The sequence below is a fragment of the Carassius gibelio genome, chromosome A15 (assembly GCF_023724105.1).
Source record: "Carassius gibelio isolate Cgi1373 ecotype wild population from Czech Republic chromosome A15, carGib1.2-hapl.c, whole genome shotgun sequence".
Lineage (NCBI taxonomy): Eukaryota > Metazoa > Chordata > Actinopteri > Cypriniformes > Cyprinidae > Carassius > Carassius gibelio.
Genome location: NC_068385.1, coordinates 18,480,771 through 18,503,424, shown reverse-complemented (window position 1 = coordinate 18,503,424; position 22,654 = coordinate 18,480,771). Strand labels below are relative to the sequence as shown.

Below are 22,654 nucleotides of genomic sequence, written 5' to 3'. Positions count from 1 at the left end.
AGCACCGACGCGCTCCGTGCGGCACGGTATGCGAGGGGGTGAGACGGCTCACTGGGCCCTTACCAGCTCTGAGAGAGCTCGCAGGGACCCGAGGGGTACAGATACCTCGAGCGAGCCAGCTGTTCCGTGCTCGCCACGGCGGCACATATACTAAAATTGGATCGATACAGAGAAGATTAGCATGGCCCCTGCGAAAGGATGACACGCAAATCCGTGAAGCGCTCCATCTTTTATTTGATTGCGATATCCGTGCCCCTCTACTCTATCAGCCCTCGGGCGGTGAATAAACATAGAAGTCTCCGCGTGGGAGGCGTTTTGACGTAAAATCACTCACCATCTCCTCTGTCTTAGAGATGTTCAGTTGCAGCCCCGCTCCGTCACACCATGTGATGAACTCATGAGAAGTACGTGGCCATCGTCAGACTCGGAACTTGAGAGCAGGGAGAGGAGAACCGTGTCAACTGCTTATTTAACAACATGAAATCTAGCCGGAGAACTTCCACGCTCATGTTTAGGATGTAAGAAGAGAATCCCTGACCGTACACTACCTTGTGGAGATCCAAAGAGCATCCGGTAAGACTCCCTTCACCCTGAGCCTTTGCTGTCCAGCCCTTCTTCACTGCCCACTCTCCTTTCTTATAAAAAGGTAGAGGCCACGCCTCCTTCAGCTCCAGTACGCCAGGGACCAAAGGCAAGTGTGTACACCTGCTTCCTCGTGTCCAGAAGATGCTCCTGTACATCACGGTGTAATCGGACACGTTTAGAAACTGACGCGCTACGTTCACCTGTCCCCCAAACTCGGTGAGCGGTTGCATCAATGGAAGGGTGTGCGTCCGGCCTCAGCACCGACGCGCTCCGTGCGGCACGGTATGCGAGGGGGTGAGATGGCTCACTGGGCCCTTACCAGCTCTGAGAGAGCTCGCAGGGACCCGAGGGGTACAGATACCTCGAGCGAGCCAGCTGTTCCGTGCTCGCCACGGCGGCACATATACTAAAATTGGATCGATACAGAGAAGATTAGCATGGCCCCTGCGAAAGGATGACACGCAAATCCGTGAAGCGCTCCATCTTTTATTTGATTGCGATATCCGTGCCCCTCTACTCTATCAGCCCTCGGGCGGTGAATAAACATAGAAGTCTCCGCGTGGGAGGCGTTTTGACGTAAAATCACTCACCATCTCCTCTGTCTTAGAGATGTTCAGTTGCAGCCCCGCTCCGTCACACCATGTGATGAACTCATGAGAAGTACGTGGCCATCGTCAGACTCGGAACTTGAGAGCAGGGAGAGGAGAACCGTGTCAACTGCTTATTTAACAACATGAAATCTAGCCGGAGAACTTCCACGCTCATGTTTAGGATGTAAGAAGAGAATCCCTGACCGTACACTACCTTGTGGAGATCCAAAGAGCATCCGGTAAGACTCCCTTCACCCTGAGCCTTTGCTGTCCAGCCCTTCTTCACTGCCCACTCTCCTTTCTTATAAAAAGGTAGAGGCCACGCCTCCTTCAGCTCCAGTACGCCAGGGACCAAAGGCAAGTGTGTACACCTGCTTCCTCGTGTCCAGAAGATGCTCCTGTACATCACGGTGTAATCGGACACGTTTAGAAACTGACGCGCTACGTTCACCTGTCCCCCAAACTCGGTGAGCGGTTGCATCAATGGAGGGGTGTGCGTCCGGCCTCAGCACCGACGCGCTCCGTGCGGCACGGTATGCGAGGGGGTGAGACGGCTCACTGGGCCCTTACCAGCTCTGAGAGAGCTCGCAGGGACCCGAGGGGTACAGATACCTCGAGCGAGCCAGCTGTTCCGTGCTCGCCACGGCGGCACATATACTAAAATTGGATCGATACAGAGAAGATTAGCATGGCCCCTGCGAAAGGATGACACGCAAATCCGTGAAGCGCTCCATCTTTTATTTGATTGCGATATCCGTGCCCCTCTACTCTATCAGCCCTCGGGCGGTGAATAAACATAGAAGTCTCCGCGTGGGAGGCGTTTTGACGTAAAATCACTCACCATCTCCTCTGTCTTAGAGATGTTCAGTTGCAGCCCCGCTCCGTCACACCATGTGATGAACTCATGAGAAGTACGTGGCCATCGTCAGACTCGGAACTTGAGAGCAGGGAGAGGAGAACCGTGTCAACTGCTTATTTAACAACATGAAATCTAGCCGGAGAACTTCCACGCTCATGTTTAGGATGTAAGAAGAGAATCCCTGACCGTACACTACCTTGTGGAGATCCAAAGAGCATCCGGTAAGACTCCCTTCACCCTGAGCCTTTGCTGTCCAGCCCTTCTTCACTGCCCACTCTCCTTTCTTATAAAAAGGTAGAGGCCACGCCTCCTTCAGCTCCAGTACGCCAGGGACCAAAGGCAAGTGTGTACACCTGCTTCCTCGTGTCCAGAAGATGCTCCTGTACATCACGGTGTAATCGGACACGTTTAGAAACTGACGCGCTACGTTCACCTGTCCCCCAAACTCGGTGAGCGGTTGCATCAATGGAAGGGTGTGCGTCCGGCCTCAGCACCGACGCGCTCCGTGCGGCACGGTATGCGAGGGGGTGAGATGGCTCACTGGGCCCTTACCAGCTCTGAGAGAGCTCGCAGGGACCCGAGGGGTACAGATACCTCGAGCGAGCCAGCTGTTCCGTGCTCGCCACGGCGGCACATATACTAAAATTGGATCGATACAGAGAAGATTAGCATGGCCCCTGCGAAAGGATGACACGCAAATCCGTGAAGCGCTCCATCTTTTATTTGATTGCGATATCCGTGCCCCTCTACTCTATCAGCCCTCGGGCGGTGAATAAACATAGAAGTCTCCGCGTGGGAGGCGTTTTGACGTAAAATCACTCACCATCTCCTCTGTCTTAGAGATGTTCAGTTGCAGCCCCGCTCCGTCACACCATGTGATGAACTCATGAGAAGTACGTGGCCATCGTCAGACTCGGAACTTGAGAGCAGGGAGAGGAGAACCGTGTCAACTGCTTATTTAACAACATGAAATCTAGCCGGAGAACTTCCACGCTCATGTTTAGGATGTAAGAAGAGAATCCCTGACCGTACACTACCTTGTGGAGATCCAAAGAGCATCCGGTAAGACTCCCTTCACCCTGAGCCTTTGCTGTCCAGCCCTTCTTCACTGCCCACTCTCCTTTCTTATAAAAAGGTAGAGGCCACGCCTCCTTCAGCTCCAGTACGCCAGGGACCAAAGGCAAGTGTGTACACCTGCTTCCTCGTGTCCAGAAGATGCTCCTGTACATCACGGTGTAATCGGACACGTTTAGAAACTGACGCGCTACGTTCACCTGTCCCCCAAACTCGGTGAGCGGTTGCATCAATGGAGGGGTGTGCGTCTGGCCTCAGCACCGACGCGCTCCGTGCGGCACGGTATGCGAGGGGGTGAGATGGCTCACTGGGCCCTTACCAGCTCTGAGAGAGCTCGCAGGGACCCGAGGGGTACAGATACCTCAAGCGTACCAGCTGTTCCGTGCTCGCCACGGCGGCACATATACTAAAATTGGATCGATACAAAGAAGATTAGCATGGCCCCTGCGAAAGGATGACACGCAAATCCGTGAAGCGCTCCATCTTTTATTTGATTGCGATATCCGTGCCCCTCTACTCTATCAGCCCTCGGGCGGTGAATAAACATAGAAGTCTCCGCGTGGGAGGCGTTTTGACGTAAAATCACTCACCATCTCCTCTGTCTTAGAGATGTTCAGTTGCAGCCCCGCTCCGTCACACCATGTGATGAACTCATGAGAAGTACGTGGCCATCGTCAGACTCGGAACTTGAGAGCAGGGAGAGGAGAACCGTGTCAACTGCTTATTTAACAACATGAAATCTAGCCGGAGAACTTCCACGCTCATGTTTAGGATGTAAGAAGAGAATCCCTGACCGTACACTACCTTGTGGAGATCCAAAGAGCATCCGGTAAGACTCCCTTCACCCTGAGCCTTTGCTGTCCAGCCCTTCTTCACTGCCCACTCTCCTTTCTTATAAAAAGGTAGAGGCCACGCCTCCTTCAGCTCCAGTACGCCAGGGACCAAAGGCAAGTGTGTACACCTGCTTCCTCGTGTCCAGAAGATGCTCCTGTACATCACGGTGTAATCGGACACGTTTAGAAACTGACGCGCTACGTTCACCTGTCCCCCAAACTCGGTGAGCGGTTGCATCAATGGAGTGGTGTGCGCCCGGCCTCAGCACCGACGCGCTCCGGGCGGCACGGTATGCGAGGGGGTGAGATAGCTCACTGGGCCCTTACCAGCTCTGAGAGAGCTCGCAGGGACCCGAGGGGTACAGATACCTCGAGCGAGCCAGCTGTTCCGTGCTCGCCACGGCGGCACGTATACTAAAATTGGATCGATACAGAGAAGATTAGCATGGCCCCTGCGAAAGGATGACACGCAAATCCGTGAAGCGCTCCATCTTTTATTTGATTGCGATATCCGTGCCCCTCTACTCTATCAGCCCTCGGGCGGTGAATAAACATAGAAGTCTCCGCGTGGGAGGCGTTTTGACGTAAAATCACTCACCATCTCCTCTGTCTTAGAGATGTTCAGTTGCAGCCCCGCTCCGTGAAGCGCTCCATCTTTTATTTGATTGCGATATCCGTGCCCCTCTACTCTATCAGCCCTCGGGCGGTGAATAAACATAGAAGTCTCCGCGTGGGAGGCGTTTTGACGTAAAATCACTCACCATCTCCTCTGTCTTAGAGATGTTCAGTTGCAGCCCCGCTCCGTCACACCATGTGATGAACTCATGAGAAGTACGTGGCCATCGTCAGACTCGGAACTTGAGAGCAGGGAGAGGAGAACCGTGTCAACTGCTTATTTAACAACATGAAATCTAGCCGGAGAACTTCCACGCTCATGTTTAGGATGTAAGAAGAGAATCCCTGACCGTACACTACCTTGTGGAGATCCAAAGAGCATCCGGTAAGACTCCCTTCACCCTGAGCCTTTGCTGTCCAGCCCTTCTTCACTGCCCACTCTCCTTTCTTATAAAAAGGTAGAGGCCACGCCTCCTTCAGCTCCAGTACGCCAGGGACCAAAGGCAAGTGTGTACACCTGCTTCCTCGTGTCCAGAAGATGCTCCTGTACATCACGGTGTAATCGGACACGTTTAGAAACTGACGCGCTACGTTCACCTGTCCCCCAAACTCGGTGAGCGGTTGCATCAATGGAGGGGTGTGCGTCCGGCCTCAGCACCGACGCGCTCCGTGCGGCACGGTATGCGAGGGGGTGAGATGGCTCACTGGGCCCTTACCAGCTCTGAGAGAGCTCGCAGGGACCCGAGGGGTACAGATACCTCGAGCGAGCCAGCTGTTCCGTGCTCGCCACGGCGGCACATATACTAAAATTGGATCGATACAGAGAAGATTAGCATGGCCCCTGCGAAAGGATGACACGCAAATCCGTGAAGCGCTCCATCTTTTATTTGATTGCGATATCCGTGCCCCTCTACTCTATCAGCCCTCGGGCGGTGAATAAACATAGAAGTCTCCGCGTGGGAGGCGTTTTGACGTAAAATCACTCACCATCTCCTCTGTCTTAGAGATGTTCAGTTGCAGCCCCGCTCCGTCACACCATGTGATGAACTCATGAGAAGTACGTGGCCATCGTCAGACTCGGAACTTGAGAGCAGGGAGAGGAGAACCGTGTCAACTGCTTATTTAACAACATGAAATCTAGCCGGAGAACTTCCACGCTCATGTTTAGGATGTAAGAAGAGAATCCCTGACCGTACACTACCTTGTGGAGATCCAAAGAGCATCCGGTAAGACTCCCTTCACCCTGAGCCTTTGCTGTCCAGCCCTTCTTCACTGCCCACTCTCCTTTCTTATAAAAAGGTAGAGGCCACGCCTCCTTCAGCTCCAGTACGCCAGGGACCAAAGGCAAGTGTGTACACCTGCTTCCTCGTGTCCAGAAGATGCTCCTGTACATCACGGTGTAATCGGACACGTTTAGAAACTGACGCGCTACGTTCACCTGTCCCCCAAACTCGGTGAGCGGTTGCATCAATGGAGGGGTGTGCGTCCGGCCTCAGCACCGACGCGCTCCGTGCGGCACGGTATGCGAGGGGGTGAGATGGCTCACTGGGCCCTTACCAGCTCTGAGAGAGCTCGCAGGGACCCGAGGGGTACAGATACCTCGAGCGAGCCAGCTGTTCCGTGCTCGCCACGGCGGCACATATACTAAAATTGGATCGATACAGAGAAGATTAGCATGGCCCCTGCGAAAGGATGACACGCAAATCCGTGAAGCGCTCCATCTTTTATTTGATTGCGATATCCGTGCCCCTCTACTCTATCAGCCCTCGGGCGGTGAATAAACATAGAAGTCTCCGCGTGGGAGGCGTTTTGACGTAAAATCACTCACCATCTCCTCTGTCTTAGAGATGTTCAGTTGCAGCCCCGCTCCGTCACACCATGTGATGAACTCATGAGAAGTACGTGGCTATCGTCAGACTCGGAACTTGAGAGCAGGGAGAGGAGAACCGTGTCAACTGCTTATTTAACAACATGAAATCTAGCCGGAGAACTTCCACGCTCATGTTTAGGATGTAAGAAGAGAATCCCTGACCGTACACTACCTTGTGGAGATCCAAAGAGCATCCGGTAAGACTCCCTTCACCCTGAGCCTTTGCTGTCCAGCCCTTCTTCACTGCCCACTCTCCTTTCTTATAAAAAGGTAGAGGCCACGCCTCCTTCAGCTCCAGTACGCCAGGGACCAAAGGCAAGTGTGTACACCTGCTTCCTCGTGTCCAGAAGATGCTCCTGTACATCACGGTGTAATCGGACACGTTTAGAAACTGACGCGCTACGTTCACCTGTCCCCCAAACTCGGTGAGCGGTTGCATCAATGGAGGGGTGTGCGTCCGGCCTCAGCACCGACGCGCTCCGTGCGGCACGGTATGCGAGGGGGTGAGACGGCTCACTGGGCCCTTACCAGCTCTGAGAGAGCTCGCAGGGACCCGAGGGCTACAGATACCTCGAGCGAGCCAGCTGTTCCGTGCTCGCCACGGCGGCACATATACTAAAATTGGATCGATACAGAGAAGATTAGCATGGCCCCTGCGAAAGGATGACACGCAAATCCGTGAAGCGCTCCATCTTTTATTTGATTGCGATATCCGTGCCCCTCTACTCTATCAGCCCTCGGGCGGTGAATAAACATAGAAGTCTCCGCGTGGGAGGCGTTTTGACGTAAAATCACTCACCATCTCCTCTGTCTTAGAGATGTTCAGTTGCAGCCCCGCTCCGTCACACCATGTGATGAACTCATAAGAAGTACGTGGCCATCGTCAGACTCGGAACTTGAGAGCAGGGAGAGGAGAACCGTGTCAACTGCTTATTTAACAACATGAAATCTAGCCGGAGAACTTCCACGCTCATGTTTAGGATGTAAGAAGAGAATCCCTGACCGTACACTACCTTGTGGAGATCCAAAGAGCATCCGGTAAGACTCCCTTCACCCTGAGCCTTTGCTGTCCAGCCCTTCTTCACTGCCCACTCTCCTTTCTTATAAAAAGGTAGAGGCCACGCCTCCTTCAGCTCCAGTACGCCAGGGACCAAAGGCAAGTGTGTACACCTGCTTCCTCGTGTCCAGAAGATGCTCCTGTACATCACGGTGTAATCGGACACGTTTAGAAACTGACGCGCTACGTTCACCTGTCCCCCAAACTCGGTGAGCGGTTGCATCAATGGAGGGGTGTGCGTCCGGCCTCAGCACCGACGCGCTCCGTGCGGCACGGTATGCGAGGGGGTGAGATGGCTCACTGGGCCCTTACCAGCTCTGAGAGAGCTCGCAGGGACCCGAGGGGTACAGATACCTCGAGCGAGCCAGCTGTTCCGTGCTCGCCACGGCGGCACATATACTAAAATTGGATCGATACAGAGAAGATTAGCATGGCCCCTGCGAAAGGATGACACGCAAATCCGTGAAGCGCTCCATCTTTTATTTGATTGCGATATCCGTGCCCCTCTACTCTATCAGCCCTCGGGCGGTGAATAAACATAGAAGTCTCCGCGTGGGAGGCGTTTTGACGTAAAATCACTCACCATCTCCTCTGTCTTAGAGATGTTCAGTTGCAGCCCCGCTCCGTCACACCATGTGATGAACTCATGAGAAGTACGTGGCCATCGTCAGACTCGGAACTTGAGAGCAGGGAGAGGAGAACCGTGTCAACTGCTTATTTAACAACATGAAATCTAGCCGGAGAACTTCCACGCTCATGTTTAGGATGTAAGAAGAGAATCCCTGACCGTACACTACCTTGTGGAGATCCAAAGAGCATCCGGTAAGACTCCCTTCACCCTGAGCCTTTGCTGTCCAGCCCTTCTTCACTGCCCACTCTCCTTTCTTATAAAAAGGTAGAGGCCACGCCTCCTTCAGCTCCAGTACGCCAGGGACCAAAGGCAAGTGTGTACACCTGCTTCCTCGTGTCCAGAAGATGCTCCTGTACATCACGGTGTAATCGGACACGTTTAGAAACTGACGCGCTACGTTCACCTGTCCCCCAAACTCGGTGAGCGGTTGCATCAATGGAGGGGTGTGCGTCCGGCCTCAGCACCGACGCGCTCCGTGCGGCACGGTATGCGAGGGGGTGAGACGGCTCACTGGGCCCTTACCAGCTCTGAGAGAGCTCGCAGGGACCCGAGGGCTACAGATACCTCGAGCGAGCCAGCTGTTCCGTGCTCGCCACGGCGGCACATATACTAAAATTGGATCGATACAGAGAAGATTAGCATGGCCCCTGCGAAAGGATGACACGCAAATCCGTGAAGCGCTCCATCTTTTATTTGATTGCGATATCCGTGCCCCTCTACTCTATCAGCCCTCGGGCGGTGAATAAACATAGAAGTCTCCGCGTGGGAGGCGTTTTGACGTAAAATCACTCACCATCTCCTCTGTCTTAGAGATGTTCAGTTGCAGCCCCGCTCCGTCACACCATGTGATGAACTCATGAGAAGTACGTGGCCATCGTCAGACTCGGAACTTGAGAGCAGGGAGAGGAGAACCGTGTCAACTGCTTATTTAACAACATGAAATCTAGCCGGAGAACTTCCACGCTCATGTTTAGGATGTAAGAAGAGAATCCCTGACCGACACTACCTTGTGGAGATCCAAAGAGCATCCGGTAAGACTCCCTTTTACCCTGAGCCTTTGCTGTCCAGCCCTTCTTCACTGCCCACTCTCCTTTCTTATAAAAAGGTAGAGGCCACGCCTCCTTCAGCTCCAGTACGCCAGGGACCAAAGGCAAGTGTGTACACCTGCTTCCTCGTGTCCAGAAGATGCTCCTGTACATCACGGTGTAATCGGACACGTTTAGAAACTGACGCGCTACGTTCACCTGTCCCCCAAACTCGGTGAGCGGTTGCATCAATGGAGGGGTGTGCGTCCGGCCTCAGCACCGACGCGCTCCGTGCGGCACGGTATGCGAGGGGGTGAGACGGCTCACTGGGCCCTTACCAGCTCTGAGAGAGCTCGCAGGGACCCGAGGGGTACAGATACCTCGAGCGAGCCAGCTGTTCCGTGCTCGCCACGGCGGCACATATACTAAAATTGGATCGATACAGAGAAGATTAGCATGGCCCCTGCGAAAGGATGACACGCAAATCCGTGAAGCGCTCCATCTTTTATTTGATTGCGATATCCGTGCCCCTCTACTCTATCAGCCCTCGGGCGGTGAATAAACATAGAAGTCTCCGCGTGGGAGGCGTTTTGACGTAAAATCACTCACCATCTCCTCTGTCTTAGAGATGTTCAGTTGCAGCCCCGCTCCGTCACACCATGTGATGAACTCATGAGAAGTACGTGGCCATCGTCAGACTCGGAACTTGAGAGCAGGGAGAGGAGAACCGTGTCAACTGCTTATTTAACAACATGAAATCTAGCCGGAGAACTTCCACGCTCATGTTTAGGATGTAAGAAGAGAATCCCTGACCGTACACTACCTTGTGGAGATCCAAAGAGCATCCGGTAAGACTCCCTTCACCCTGAGCCTTTGCTGTCCAGCCCTTCTTCACTGCCCACTCTCCTTTCTTATAAAAAGGTAGAGGCCACGCCTCCTTCAGCTCCAGTACGCCAGGGACCAAAGGCAAGTGTGTACACCTGCTTCCTCGTGTCCAGAAGATGCTCCTGTACATCACGGTGTAATCGGACACGTTTAGAAACTGACGCGCTACGTTCACCTGTCCCCCAAACTCGGTGAGCGGTTGCATCAATGGAGGGGTGTGCGTCCGGCCTCAGCACCGACGCGCTCCGTGCGGCACGGTATGCGAGGGGGTGAGACGGCTCACTGGGCCCTTACCAGCTCTGAGAGAGCTCGCAGGGACCCGAGGGGTACAGATACCTCGAGCGAGCCAGCTGTTCCGTGCTCGCCACGGCGGCACATATACTAAAATTGGATCGATACAGAGAAGATTAGCATGGCCCCTGCGAAAGGATGACACGCAAATCCGTGAAGCGCTCCATCTTTTATTTGATTGCGATATCCGTGCCCCTCTACTCTATCAGCCCTCGGGCGGTGAATAAACATAGAAGTCTCCGCGTGGGAGGCGTTTTGACGTAAAATCACTCACCATCTCCTCTGTCTTAGAGATGTTCAGTTGCAGCACCGCTCCGTCACACCATGTGATGAACTCATGAGAAGTACGTGGCCATCGTCAGACTCGGAACTTGAGAGCAGGGAGAGGAGAACCGTGTCAACTGCTTATTTAACAACATGAAATCTAGCCGGAGAACTTCCACGCTCATGTTTAGGATGTAAGAAGAGAATCCCTGACCGTACACTACCTTGTGGAGATCCAAAGAGCATCCGGTAAGACTCCCTTCACCCTGAGCCTTTGCTGTCCAGCCCTTCTTCACTGCCCACTCTCCTTTCTTATAAAAAGGTAGAGGCCACGCCTCCTTCAGCTCCAGTACGCCAGGGACCAAAGGCAAGTGTGTACACCTGCTTCCTCGTGTCCAGAAGATGCTCCTGTACATCACGGTGTAATCGGACACGTTTAGAAACTGACGCGCTACGTTCACCTGTCCCCCAAACTCGGTGAGCGGTTGCATCAATGGAGGGGTGTGCGTCCGGCCTCAGCACCGACGCGCTCCGTGCGGCACGGTATGCGAGGGGGTGAGACGGCTCACTGGGCCCTTACCAGCTCTGAGAGAGCTCGCAGGGACCCCAGGGGTACAGATACCTCGAGCGAGCCAGCTGTTCCGTGCTCGCCACGGCGGCACATATACTAAAATTGGATCGATACAGAGAAGATTAGCATGGCCCCTGCGAAAGGATGACACGCAAATCCGTGAAGCGCTCCATCTTTTATTTGATTGCGATATCCGTGCCCCTCTACTCTATCAGCCCTCGGGCGGTGAATAAACATAGAAGTCTCCGCGTGGGAGGCGTTTTGACGTAAAATCACTCACCATCTCCTCTGTCTTAGAGATGTTCAGTTGCAGCCCCGCTCCGTCACACCATGTGATGAACTCATGAGAAGTACGTGGCCATCGTCAGACTCGGAACTTGAGAGCAGGGAGAGGAGAACCGTGTCAACTGCTTATTTAACAACATGAAATCTAGCCGGAGAACTTCCACGCTCATGTTTAGGATGTAAGAAGAGAATCCCTGACCGTACACTACCTTGTGGAGATCCAAAGAGCATCCGGTAAGACTCCCTTCACCCTGAGCCTTTGCTGTCCAGCCCTTCTTCACTGCCCACTCTCCTTTCTTATAAAAAGGTAGAGGCCACGCCTCCTTCAGCTCCAGTACGCCAGGGACCAAAGGCAAGTGTGTACACCTGCTTCCTCGTGTCCAGAAGATGCTCCTGTACATCACGGTGTAATCGGACACGTTTAGAAACTGACGCGCTACGTTCACCTGTCCCCCAAACTCGGTGAGCGGTTGCATCAATGGAGGGGTGTGCGTCCGGCCTCAGCACCGACGCGCTCCGTGCGGCACGGTATGCGAGGGGGTGAGACGGCTCACTGGGCCCTTACCAGCTCTGAGACAGCTCGCAGGGACCCGAGGGGTACAGATACCTCGAGCGAGCCAGCTGTTCCGTGCTCGCCACGGCGGCACATATACTAAAATTGGATCGATACAGAGAAGATTAGCATGGCCCCTGCGAAAGGATGACACGCAAATCCGTGAAGCGCTCCATCTTTTATTTGATTGCGATATCCGTGCCCCTCTACTCTATCAGCCCTCGGGCGGTGAATAAACATAGAAGTCTCCGCGTGGGAGGCGTTTTGACGTAAAATCACTCACCATCTCCTCTGTCTTAGAGATGTTCAGTTGCAGCCCCGCTCCGTCACACCATGTGATGAACTCATAAGAAGTACGTGGCCATCGTCAGACTCGGAACTTGAGAGCAGGGAGAGGAGAACCGTGTCAACTGCTTATTTAACAAAATGAAATCTAGCCGGAGAACTTCCACGCTCATGTTTAGGATGTAAGAAGAGAATCCCTGACCGTACACTACCTTGTGGAGATCCAAAGAGCATCCGGTAAGACTCCCTTCACCCTGAGCCTTTGCTGTCCAGCCCTTCTTCACTGCCCACTCTCCTTTCTTATAAAAAGGTAGAGGCCACGCCTCCTTCAGCTCCAGTACGCCAGGGACCAAAGGCAAGTGTGTACACCTGCTTCCTCGTGTCCAGAAGATGCTCCTGTACATCACGGTGTAATCGGACACGTTTAGAAACTGACGCGCTACGTTCACCTGTCCCCCAAACTCGGTGAGCGGTTGCATCAATGGAGGGGTGTGCGTCCGGCCTCAGCACCGACGCGCTCCGTGCGGCACGGTATGCGAGGGGGTGAGACGGCTCACTGGGCCCTTACCAGCTCTGAGAGAGCTCGCAGGGACCCGAGGGGTACAGATACCTCGAGCGAGCCAGCTGTTCCGTGCTCGCCACGGCGGCACATATACTAAAATTGGATCGATACAGAGAAGATTAGCATGGCCCCTGCGAAAGGATGACACGCAAATCCGTGAAGCGCTCCATCTTTTATTTGATTGCGATATCCGTGCCCCTCTACTCTATCAGCCCTCGGGCGGTGAATAAACATAGAAGTCTCCGCGTGGGAGGCGTTTTGACGTAAAATCACTCACCATCTCCTCTGTCTTAGAGATGTTCAGTTGCAGCCCCGCTCCGTCACACCATGTGATGAACTCATGAGAAGTACGTGGCCATCGTCAGACTCGGAACTTGAGAGCAGGGAGAGGAGAACCGTGTCAACTGCTTATTTAACAACATGAAATCTAGCCGGAGAACTTCCACGCTCATGTTTAGGATGTAAGAAGAGAATCCCTGACCGTACACTACCTTGTGGAGATCCAAAGAGCATCCGGTAAGACTCCCTTCACCCTGAGCCTTTGCTGTCCAGCCCTTCTTCACTGCCCACTCTCCTTTCTTATAAAAAGGTAGAGGCCACGCCTCCTTCAGCTCCAGTACGCCAGGGACCAAAGGCAAGTGTGTACACCTGCTTCCTCGTGTCCAGAAGATGCTCCTGTACATCACGGTGTAATCGGACACGTTTAGAAACTGACGCGCTACGTTCACCTGTCCCCCAAACTCGGTGAGCGGTTGCATCAATGGAAGGGTGTGCGTCCGGCCTCAGCACCGACGCGCTCCGTGCGGCACGGTATGCGAGGGGGTGAGATGGCTCACTGGGCCCTTACCAGCTCTGAGAGAGCTCGCAGGGACCCGAGGGGTACAGATACCTCGAGCGAGCCAGCTGTTCCGTGCTCGCCACGGCGGCACATATACTAAAATTGGATCGATACAGAGAAGATTAGCATGGCCCCTGCGAAAGGATGACACGCAAATCCGTGAAGCGCTCCATCTTTTATTTGATTGCGATATCCGTGCCCCTCTACTCTATCAGCCCTCGGGCGGTGAATAAACATAGAAGTCTCCGCGTGGGAGGCGTTTTGACGTAAAATCACTCACCATCTCCTCTGTCTTAGAGATGTTCAGTTGCAGCCCCGCTCCGTCACACCATGTGATGAACTCATGAGAAGTACGTGGCCATCGTCAGACTCGGAACTTGAGAGCAGGGAGAGGAGAACCGTGTCAACTGCTTATTTAACAACATGAAATCTAGCCGGAGAACTTCCACGCTCATGTTTAGGATGTAAGAAGAGAATCCCTGACCGTACACTACCTTGTGGAGATCCAAAGAGCATCCGGTAAGACTCCCTTCACCCTGAGCCTTTGCTGTCCAGCCCTTCTTCACTGCCCACTCTCCTTTCTTATAAAAAGGTAGAGGCCACGCCTCCTTCAGCTCCAGTACGCCAGGGACCAAAGGCAAGTGTGTACACCTGCTTCCTCGTGTCCAGAAGATGCTCCTGTACATCACGGTGTAATCGGACACGTTTAGAAACTGACGCGCTACGTTCACCTGTCCCCCAAACTCGGTGAGCGGTTGCATCAATGGAGGGGTGTGCGTCCGGCCTCAGCACCGACGCGCTCCGTGCGGCACGGTATGCGAGGGGGTGAGACGGCTCACTGGGCCCTTACCAGCTCTGAGAGAGCTCGCAGGGACCCGAGGGGTACAGATACCTCGAGCGAGCCAGCTGTTCCGTGCTCGCCACGGCGGCACATATACTAAAATTGGATCGATACAGAGAAGATTAGCATGGCCCCTGCGAAAGGATGACACGCAAATCCGTGAAGCGCTCCATCTTTTATTTGATTGCGATATCCGTGCCCCTCTACTCTATCAGCCCTCGGGCGGTGAATAAACATAGAAGTCTCCGCGTGGGAGGCGTTTTGACGTAAAATCACTCACCATCTCCTCTGTCTTAGAGATGTTCAGTTGCAGCCCCGCTCCGTCACACCATGTGATGAACTCATGAGAAGTACGTGGCCATCGTCAGACTCGGAACTTGAGAGCAGGGAGAGGAGAACCGTGTCAACTGCTTATTTAACAACATGAAATCTAGCCGGAGAACTTCCACGCTCATGTTTAGGATGTAAGAAGAGAATCCCTGACCGTACACTACCTTGTGGAGATCCAAAGAGCATCCGGTAAGACTCCCTTCACCCTGAGCCTTTGCTGTCCAGCCCTTCTTCACTGCCCACTCTCCTTTCTTATAAAAAGGTAGAGGCCACGCCTCCTTCAGCTCCAGTACGCCAGGGACCAAAGGCAAGTGTGTACACCTGCTTCCTCGTGTCCAGAAGATGCTCCTGTACATCACGGTGTAATCGGACACGTTTAGAAACTGACGCGCTACGTTCACCTGTCCCCCAAACTCGGTGAGCGGTTGCATCAATGGAAGGGTGTGCGTCCGGCCTCAGCACCGACGCGCTCCGTGCGGCACGGTATGCGAGGGGGTGAGATGGCTCACTGGGCCCTTACCAGCTCTGAGAGAGCTCGCAGGGACCCGAGGGGTACAGATACCTCGAGCGAGCCAGCTGTTCCGTGCTCGCCACGGCGGCACATATACTAAAATTGGATCGATACAGAGAAGATTAGCATGGCCCCTGCGAAAGGATGACACGCAAATCCGTGAAGCGCTCCATCTTTTATTTGATTGCGATATCCGTGCCCCTCTACTCTATCAGCCCTCGGGCGGTGAATAAACATAGAAGTCTCCGCGTGGGAGGCGTTTTGACGTAAAATCACTCACCATCTCCTCTGTCTTAGAGATGTTCAGTTGCAGCCCCGCTCCGTCACACCATGTGATGAACTCATGAGAAGTACGTGGCCATCGTCAGACTCGGAACTTGAGAGCAGGGAGAGGAGAACCGTGTCAACTGCTTATTTAACAACATGAAATCTAGCCGGAGAACTTCCACGCTCATGTTTAGGATGTAAGAAGAGAATCCCTGACCGTACACTACCTTGTGGAGATCCAAAGAGCATCCGGTAAGACTCCCTTCACCCTGAGCCTTTGCTGTCCAGCCCTTCTTCACTGCCCACTCTCCTTTCTTATAAAAAGGTAGAGGCCACGCCTCCTTCAGCTCCAGTACGCCAGGGACCAAAGGCAAGTGTGTACACCTGCTTCCTCGTGTCCAGAAGATGCTCCTGTACATCACGGTGTAATCGGACACGTTTAGAAACTGACGCGCTACGTTCACCTGTCCCCCAAACTCGGTGAGCGGTTGCATCAATGGAGGGGTGTGCGTCTGGCCTCAGCACCGACGCGCTCCGTGCGGCACGGTATGCGAGGGGGTGAGATGGCTCACTGGGCCCTTACCAGCTCTGAGAGAGCTCGCAGGGACCCGAGGGGTACAGATACCTCAAGCGTACCAGCTGTTCCGTGCTCGCCACGGCGGCACATATACTAAAATTGGATCGATACAAAGAAGATTAGCATGGCCCCTGCGAAAGGATGACACGCAAATCCGTGAAGCGCTCCATCTTTTATTTGATTGCGATATCCGTGCCCCTCTACTCTATCAGCCCTCGGGCGGTGAATAAACATAGAAGTCTCCGCGTGGGAGGCGTTTTGACGTAAAATCACTCACCATCTCCTCTGTCTTAGAGATGTTCAGTTGCAGCCCCGCTCCGTCACACCATGTGATGAACTCATGAGAAGTACGTGGCCATCGTCAGACTCGGAACTTGAGAGCAGGGAGAGGAGAACCGTGTCAACTGCTTATTTAACAACATGAAATCTAGCCGGAGAACTTCCACGCTCATGTTTAGGATGTAAGAAGAGAATCCCTGACCGTACACTACCTTGTGGAGATCCAAAGAGCATCCGGTAAGACTCCCTTCACCCTGAGCCTTTGCTGTCCAGCCCTTCTTCACTGCCCACTCTCCTTTCTTATAAAAAGGTAGAGGCCACGCCTCCTTCAGCTCCAGTACGCCAGGGACCAAAGGCAAGTGTGTACACCTGCTTCCTCGTGTCCAGAAGATGCTCCTGTACATCACGGTGTAATCGGACACGTTTAGAAACTGACGCGCTACGTTCACCTGTCCCCCAAACTCGGTGAGCGGTTGCATCAATGGAGTGGTGTGCGCCCGGCCTCAGCACCGACGCGCTCCGGGCGGCACGGTATGCGAGGGGGTGAGATAGCTCACTGGGCCCTTACCAGCTCTGAGAGAGCTCGCAGGGACCCGAGGGGTACAGATACCTCGAGCGAGCCAGCTGTTCCGTGCTCGCCACGGCGGCACGTATACTAAAATTGGATCGATACAGAGAAGATTAGCATGGCCCCTGCGAAAGGATGACACGCAAATCCGTGAAGCGCTCCATCTTTTATTTGATTGCGATATCCGTGCCCCTCTACTCTATCAGCCCTCGGGCGGTGAATAAACATAGAAGTCTCCGCGTGGGAGGCGTTTTGACGTAAAATCACTCACCATCTCCTCTGTCTTAGAGATGTTCAGTTGCAGCCCCGCTCCGTGAAGCGCTCCATCTTTTATTTGATTGCGATATCCGTGCCCCTCTACTCTATCAGCCCTCGGGCGGTGAATAAACATAGAAGTCTCCGCGTGGGAGGCGTTTTGACGTAAAATCACTCACCATCTCCTCTGTCTTAGAGATGTTCAGTTGCAGCCCCGCTCCGTCACACCATGTGATGAACTCATGAGAAGTACGTGGCCATCGTCAGACTCGGAACTTGAGAGCAGGGAGAGGAGAACCGTGTCAACTGCTTATTTAACAACATGAAATCTAGCCGGAGAACTTCCACGCTCATGTTTAGGATGTAAGAAGAGAATCCCTGACCGTACACTACCTTGTGGAGATCCAAAGAGCATCCGGTAAGACTCCCTTCACCCTGAGCCTTTGCTGTCCAGCCCTTCTTCACTGCCCACTCTCCTTTCTTATAAAAAGGTAGAGGCCACGCCTCCTTCAGCTCCAGTACGCCAGGGACCAAAGGCAAGTGTGTACACCTGCTTCCTCGTGTCCAGAAGATGCTCCTGTACATCACGGTGTAATCGGACACGTTTAGAAACTGACGCGCTACGTTCACCTGTCCCCCAAACTCGGTGAGCGGTTGCATCAATGGAGGGGTGTGCGTCCGGCCTCAGCACCGACGCGCTCCGTGCGGCACGGTATGCGAGGGGGTGAGATGGCTCACTGGGCCCTTACCAGCTCTGAGAGAGCTCGCAGGGACCCGAGGGGTACAGATACCTCGAGCGAGCCAGCTGTTCCGTGCTCGCCACGGCGGCACATATACTAAAATTGGATCGATACAGAGAAGATTAGCATGGCCCCTGCGAAAGGATGACACGCAAATCCGTGAAGCGCTCCATCTTTTATTTGATTGCGATATCCGTGCCCCTCTACTCTATCAGCCCTCGGGCGGTGAATAAACATAGAAGTCTCCGCGTGGGAGGCGTTTTGACGTAAAATCACTCACCATCTCCTCTGTCTTAGAGATGTTCAGTTGCAGCCCCGCTCCGTCACACCATGTGATGAACTCATGAGAAGTACGTGGCCATCGTCAGACTCGGAACTTGAGAGCAGGGAGAGGAGAACCGTGTCAACTGCTTATTTAACAACATGAAATCTAGCCGGAGAACTTCCACGCTCATGTTTAGGATGTAAGAAGAGAATCCCTGACCGTACACTACCTTGTGGAGATCCAAAGAGCATCCGGTAAGACTCCCTTCACCCTGAGCCTTTGCTGTCCAGCCCTTCTTCACTGCCCACTCTCCTTTCTTATAAAAAGGTAGAGGCCACGCCTCCTTCAGCTCCAGTACGCCAGGGACCAAAGGCAAGTGTGTACACCTGCTTCCTCGTGTCCAGAAGATGCTCCTGTACATCACGGTGTAATCGGACACGTTTAGAAACTGACGCGCTACGTTCACCTGTCCCCCAAACTCGGTGAGCGGTTGCATCAATGGAGGGGTGTGCGTCCGGCCTCAGCACCGACGCGCTCCGTGCGGCACGGTATGCGAGGGGGTGAGATGGCTCACTGGGCCCTTACCAGCTCTGAGAGAGCTCGCAGGGACCCGAGGGGTACAGATACCTCGAGCGAGCCAGCTGTTCCGTGCTCGCCACGGCGGCACATATACTAAAATTGGATCGATACAGAGAAGATTAGCATGGCCCCTGCGAAAGGATGACACGCAAATCCGTGAAGCGCTCCATCTTTTATTTGATTGCGATATCCGTGCCCCTCTACTCTATCAGCCCTCGGGCGGTGAATAAACATAGAAGTCTCCGCGTGGGAGGCGTTTTGACGTAAAATCACTCACCATCTCCTCTGTCTTAGAGATGTTCAGTTGCAGCCCCGCTCCGTCACACCATGTGATGAACTCATGAGAAGTACGTGGCTATCGTCAGACTCGGAACTTGAGAGCAGGGAGAGGAGAACCGTGTCAACTGCTTATTTAACAACATGAAATCTAGCCGGAGAACTTCCACGCTCATGTTTAGGATGTAAGAAGAGAATCCCTGACCGTACACTACCTTGTGGAGATCCAAAGAGCATCCGGTAAGACTCCCTTCACCCTGAGCCTTTGCTGTCCAGCCCTTCTTCACTGCCCACTCTCCTTTCTTATAAAAAGGTAGAGGCCACGCCTCCTTCAGCTCCAGTACGCCAGGGACCAAAGGCAAGTGTGTACACCTGCTTCCTCGTGTCCAGAAGATGCTCCTGTACATCACGGTGTAATCGGACACGTTTAGAAACTGACGCGCTACGTTCACCTGTCCCCCAAACTCGGTGAGCGGTTGCATCAATGGAGGGGTGTGCGTCCGGCCTCAGCACCGACGCGCTCCGTGCGGCACGGTATGCGAGGGGGTGAGACGGCTCACTGGGCCCTTACCAGCTCTGAGAGAGCTCGCAGGGACCCGAGGGCTACAGATACCTCGAGCGAGCCAGCTGTTCCGTGCTCGCCACGGCGGCACATATACTAAAATTGGATCGATACAGAGAAGATTAGCATGGCCCCTGCGAAAGGATGACACGCAAATCCGTGAAGCGCTCCATCTTTTATTTGATTGCGATATCCGTGCCCCTCTACTCTATCAGCCCTCGGGCGGTGAATAAACATAGAAGTCTCCGCGTGGGAGGCGTTTTGACGTAAAATCACTCACCATCTCCTCTGTCTTAGAGATGTTCAGTTGCAGCCCCGCTCCGTCACACCATGTGATGAACTCATAAGAAGTACGTGGCCATCGTCAGACTCGGAACTTGAGAGCAGGGAGAGGAGAACCGTGTCAACTGCTTATTTAACAACATGAAATCTAGCCGGAGAACTTCCACGCTCATGTTTAGGATGTAAGAAGAGAATCCCTGACCGTACACTACCTTGTGGAGATCCAAAGAGCATCCGGTAAGACTCCCTTCACCCTGAGCCTTTGCTGTCCAGCCCTTCTTCACTGCCCACTCTCCTTTCTTATAAAAAGGTAGAGGCCACGCCTCCTTCAGCTCCAGTACGCCAGGGACCAAAGGCAAGTGTGTACACCTGCTTCCTCGTGTCCAGAAGATGCTCCTGTACATCACGGTGTAATCGGACACGTTTAGAAACTGACGCGCTACGTTCACCTGTCCCCCAAACTCGGTGAGCGGTTGCATCAATGGAGGGGTGTGCGTCCGGCCTCAGCACCGACGCGCTCCGTGCGGCACGGTATGCGAGGGGGTGAGATGGCTCACTGGGCCCTTACCAGCTCTGAGAGAGCTCGCAGGGACCCGAGGGGTACAGATACCTCGAGCGAGCCAGCTGTTCCGTGCTCGCCACGGCGGCACATATACTAAAATTGGATCGATACAGAGAAGATTAGCATGGCCCCTGCGAAAGGATGACACGCAAATCCGTGAAGCGCTCCATCTTTTATTTGATTGCGATATCCGTGCCCCTCTACTCTATCAGCCCTCGGGCGGTGAATAAACATAGAAGTCTCCGCGTGGGAGGCGTTTTGACGTAAAATCACTCACCATCTCCTCTGTCTTAGAGATGTTCAGTTGCAGCCCCGCTCCGTCACACCATGTGATGAACTCATGAGAAGTACGTGGCCATCGTCAGACTCGGAACTTGAGAGCAGGGAGAGGAGAACCGTGTCAACTGCTTATTTAACAACATGAAATCTAGCCGGAGAACTTCCACGCTCATGTTTAGGATGTAAGAAGAGAATCCCTGACCGTACACTACCTTGTGGAGATCCAAAGAGCATCCGGTAAGACTCCCTTCACCCTGAGCCTTTGCTGTCCAGCCCTTCTTCACTGCCCACTCTCCTTTCTTATAAAAAGGTAGAGGCCACGCCTCCTTCAGCTCCAGTACGCCAGGGACCAAAGGCAAGTGTGTACACCTGCTTCCTCGTGTCCAGAAGATGCTCCTGTACATCACGGTGTAATCGGACACGTTTAGAAACTGACGCGCTACGTTCACCTGTCCCCCAAACTCGGTGAGCGGTTGCATCAATGGAGGGGTGTGCGTCCGGCCTCAGCACCGACGCGCTCCGTGCGGCACGGTATGCGAGGGGGTGAGACGGCTCACTGGGCCCTTACCAGCTCTGAGAGAGCTCGCAGGGACCCGAGGGCTACAGATACCTCGAGCGAGCCAGCTGTTCCGTGCTCGCCACGGCGGCACATATACTAAAATTGGATCGATACAGAGAAGATTAGCATGGCCCCTGCGAAAGGATGACACGCAAATCCGTGAAGCGCTCCATCTTTTATTTGATTGCGATATCCGTGCCCCTCTACTCTATCAGCCCTCGGGCGGTGAATAAACATAGAAGTCTCCGCGTGGGAGGCGTTTTGACGTAAAATCACTCACCATCTCCTCTGTCTTAGAGATGTTCAGTTGCAGCCCCGCTCCGTCACACCATGTGATGAACTCATGAGAAGTACGTGGCCATCGTCAGACTCGGAACTTGAGAGCAGGGAGAGGAGAACCGTGTCAACTGCTTATTTAACAACATGAAATCTAGCCGGAGAACTTCCACGCTCATGTTTAGGATGTAAGAAGAGAATCCCTGACCGACACTACCTTGTGGAGATCCAAAGAGCATCCGGTAAGACTCCCTTTTACCCTGAGCCTTTGCTGTCCAGCCCTTCTTCACTGCCCACTCTCCTTTCTTATAAAAAGGTAGAGGCCACGCCTCCTTCAGCTCCAGTACGCCAGGGACCAAAGGCAAGTGTGTACACCTGCTTCCTCGTGTCCAGAAGATGCTCCTGTACATCACGGTGTAATCGGACACGTTTAGAAACTGACGCGCTACGTTCACCTGTCCCCCAAACTCGGTGAGCGGTTGCATCAATGGAGGGGTGTGCGTCCGGCCTCAGCACCGACGCGCTCCGTGCGGCACGGTATGCGAGGGGGTGAGACGGCTCACTGGGCCCTTACCAGCTCTGAGAGAGCTCGCAGGGACCCGAGGGGTACAGATACCTCGAGCGAGCCAGCTGTTCCGTGCTCGCCACGGCGGCACATATACTAAAATTGGATCGATACAGAGAAGATTAGCATGGCCCCTGCGAAAGGATGACACGCAAATCCGTGAAGCGCTCCATCTTTTATTTGATTGCGATATCCGTGCCCCTCTACTCTATCAGCCCTCGGGCGGTGAATAAACATAGAAGTCTCCGCGTGGGAGGCGTTTTGACGTAAAATCACTCACCATCTCCTCTGTCTTAGAGATGTTCAGTTGCAGCCCCGCTCCGTCACACCATGTGATGAACTCATGAGAAGTACGTGGCCATCGTCAGACTCGGAACTTGAGAGCAGGGAGAGGAGAACCGTGTCAAC

At 53.7% G+C, this 22,654-nt stretch overlaps 27 non-coding genes across 27 annotated transcripts; all 27 read left to right on the top strand.

Annotated features, from left to right (window-relative positions):
• Positions 1 to 126: 126 nt before the first annotated feature.
• Positions 127 to 233, top strand: LOC128029783 (U6 spliceosomal RNA). Its single transcript, XR_008187632.1, has one exon. It is a non-coding gene; the product is annotated as a U6 spliceosomal RNA (small nuclear RNA).
• A 734-nt stretch (positions 234 to 967) lies between these two features.
• On the top strand, positions 968 to 1,074 carry LOC128029782 (U6 spliceosomal RNA). Its single transcript, XR_008187631.1, has one exon. It is a non-coding gene; the product is annotated as a U6 spliceosomal RNA (small nuclear RNA).
• A 734-nt stretch (positions 1,075 to 1,808) lies between these two features.
• Positions 1,809 to 1,915, top strand: LOC128029781 (U6 spliceosomal RNA). Its single transcript, XR_008187629.1, has one exon. It is a non-coding gene; the product is annotated as a U6 spliceosomal RNA (small nuclear RNA).
• Positions 1,916 to 2,649: 734 nt separating this feature from the next.
• Positions 2,650 to 2,756, top strand: LOC128029779 (U6 spliceosomal RNA). The gene has a single exon (XR_008187627.1). It is a non-coding gene; the product is annotated as a U6 spliceosomal RNA (small nuclear RNA).
• Positions 2,757 to 3,490: 734 nt separating this feature from the next.
• LOC128029892 (U6 spliceosomal RNA) lies at positions 3,491 to 3,597 on the top strand. The gene has a single exon (XR_008187735.1). It is a non-coding gene; the product is annotated as a U6 spliceosomal RNA (small nuclear RNA).
• Positions 3,598 to 4,331: 734 nt separating this feature from the next.
• Positions 4,332 to 4,438, top strand: LOC128029856 (U6 spliceosomal RNA). Its single transcript, XR_008187700.1, has one exon. It is a non-coding gene; the product is annotated as a U6 spliceosomal RNA (small nuclear RNA).
• Positions 4,439 to 5,335: 897 nt separating this feature from the next.
• LOC128029778 (U6 spliceosomal RNA) lies at positions 5,336 to 5,442 on the top strand. The gene has a single exon (XR_008187626.1). It is a non-coding gene; the product is annotated as a U6 spliceosomal RNA (small nuclear RNA).
• A 734-nt stretch (positions 5,443 to 6,176) lies between these two features.
• Positions 6,177 to 6,283, top strand: LOC128029777 (U6 spliceosomal RNA). Its single transcript, XR_008187625.1, has one exon. It is a non-coding gene; the product is annotated as a U6 spliceosomal RNA (small nuclear RNA).
• A 734-nt stretch (positions 6,284 to 7,017) lies between these two features.
• LOC128029776 (U6 spliceosomal RNA) lies at positions 7,018 to 7,124 on the top strand. The gene has a single exon (XR_008187623.1). It is a non-coding gene; the product is annotated as a U6 spliceosomal RNA (small nuclear RNA).
• A 734-nt stretch (positions 7,125 to 7,858) lies between these two features.
• LOC128029775 (U6 spliceosomal RNA) lies at positions 7,859 to 7,965 on the top strand. The gene has a single exon (XR_008187622.1). It is a non-coding gene; the product is annotated as a U6 spliceosomal RNA (small nuclear RNA).
• Positions 7,966 to 8,699: 734 nt separating this feature from the next.
• LOC128029774 (U6 spliceosomal RNA) lies at positions 8,700 to 8,806 on the top strand. The gene has a single exon (XR_008187621.1). It is a non-coding gene; the product is annotated as a U6 spliceosomal RNA (small nuclear RNA).
• Positions 8,807 to 9,540: 734 nt separating this feature from the next.
• Positions 9,541 to 9,647, top strand: LOC128029773 (U6 spliceosomal RNA). The gene has a single exon (XR_008187620.1). It is a non-coding gene; the product is annotated as a U6 spliceosomal RNA (small nuclear RNA).
• A 734-nt stretch (positions 9,648 to 10,381) lies between these two features.
• Positions 10,382 to 10,488, top strand: LOC128029771 (U6 spliceosomal RNA). Its single transcript, XR_008187619.1, has one exon. It is a non-coding gene; the product is annotated as a U6 spliceosomal RNA (small nuclear RNA).
• Positions 10,489 to 11,222: 734 nt separating this feature from the next.
• Positions 11,223 to 11,329, top strand: LOC128029770 (U6 spliceosomal RNA). Its single transcript, XR_008187618.1, has one exon. It is a non-coding gene; the product is annotated as a U6 spliceosomal RNA (small nuclear RNA).
• Positions 11,330 to 12,063: 734 nt separating this feature from the next.
• LOC128029769 (U6 spliceosomal RNA) lies at positions 12,064 to 12,170 on the top strand. The gene has a single exon (XR_008187617.1). It is a non-coding gene; the product is annotated as a U6 spliceosomal RNA (small nuclear RNA).
• A 734-nt stretch (positions 12,171 to 12,904) lies between these two features.
• On the top strand, positions 12,905 to 13,011 carry LOC128029767 (U6 spliceosomal RNA). The gene has a single exon (XR_008187615.1). It is a non-coding gene; the product is annotated as a U6 spliceosomal RNA (small nuclear RNA).
• A 734-nt stretch (positions 13,012 to 13,745) lies between these two features.
• Positions 13,746 to 13,852, top strand: LOC128029766 (U6 spliceosomal RNA). The gene has a single exon (XR_008187614.1). It is a non-coding gene; the product is annotated as a U6 spliceosomal RNA (small nuclear RNA).
• A 734-nt stretch (positions 13,853 to 14,586) lies between these two features.
• Positions 14,587 to 14,693, top strand: LOC128029765 (U6 spliceosomal RNA). The gene has a single exon (XR_008187613.1). It is a non-coding gene; the product is annotated as a U6 spliceosomal RNA (small nuclear RNA).
• A 734-nt stretch (positions 14,694 to 15,427) lies between these two features.
• On the top strand, positions 15,428 to 15,534 carry LOC128029764 (U6 spliceosomal RNA). Its single transcript, XR_008187612.1, has one exon. It is a non-coding gene; the product is annotated as a U6 spliceosomal RNA (small nuclear RNA).
• A 734-nt stretch (positions 15,535 to 16,268) lies between these two features.
• On the top strand, positions 16,269 to 16,375 carry LOC128029891 (U6 spliceosomal RNA). The gene has a single exon (XR_008187734.1). It is a non-coding gene; the product is annotated as a U6 spliceosomal RNA (small nuclear RNA).
• A 734-nt stretch (positions 16,376 to 17,109) lies between these two features.
• LOC128029855 (U6 spliceosomal RNA) lies at positions 17,110 to 17,216 on the top strand. Its single transcript, XR_008187699.1, has one exon. It is a non-coding gene; the product is annotated as a U6 spliceosomal RNA (small nuclear RNA).
• An 897-nt stretch (positions 17,217 to 18,113) lies between these two features.
• On the top strand, positions 18,114 to 18,220 carry LOC128029763 (U6 spliceosomal RNA). Its single transcript, XR_008187611.1, has one exon. It is a non-coding gene; the product is annotated as a U6 spliceosomal RNA (small nuclear RNA).
• Positions 18,221 to 18,954: 734 nt separating this feature from the next.
• On the top strand, positions 18,955 to 19,061 carry LOC128029762 (U6 spliceosomal RNA). Its single transcript, XR_008187610.1, has one exon. It is a non-coding gene; the product is annotated as a U6 spliceosomal RNA (small nuclear RNA).
• Positions 19,062 to 19,795: 734 nt separating this feature from the next.
• LOC128029761 (U6 spliceosomal RNA) lies at positions 19,796 to 19,902 on the top strand. Its single transcript, XR_008187609.1, has one exon. It is a non-coding gene; the product is annotated as a U6 spliceosomal RNA (small nuclear RNA).
• Positions 19,903 to 20,636: 734 nt separating this feature from the next.
• On the top strand, positions 20,637 to 20,743 carry LOC128029760 (U6 spliceosomal RNA). Its single transcript, XR_008187608.1, has one exon. It is a non-coding gene; the product is annotated as a U6 spliceosomal RNA (small nuclear RNA).
• A 734-nt stretch (positions 20,744 to 21,477) lies between these two features.
• LOC128029759 (U6 spliceosomal RNA) lies at positions 21,478 to 21,584 on the top strand. Its single transcript, XR_008187607.1, has one exon. It is a non-coding gene; the product is annotated as a U6 spliceosomal RNA (small nuclear RNA).
• A 734-nt stretch (positions 21,585 to 22,318) lies between these two features.
• Positions 22,319 to 22,425, top strand: LOC128029758 (U6 spliceosomal RNA). The gene has a single exon (XR_008187606.1). It is a non-coding gene; the product is annotated as a U6 spliceosomal RNA (small nuclear RNA).
• Positions 22,426 to 22,654: the final 229 nt, after the last annotated feature.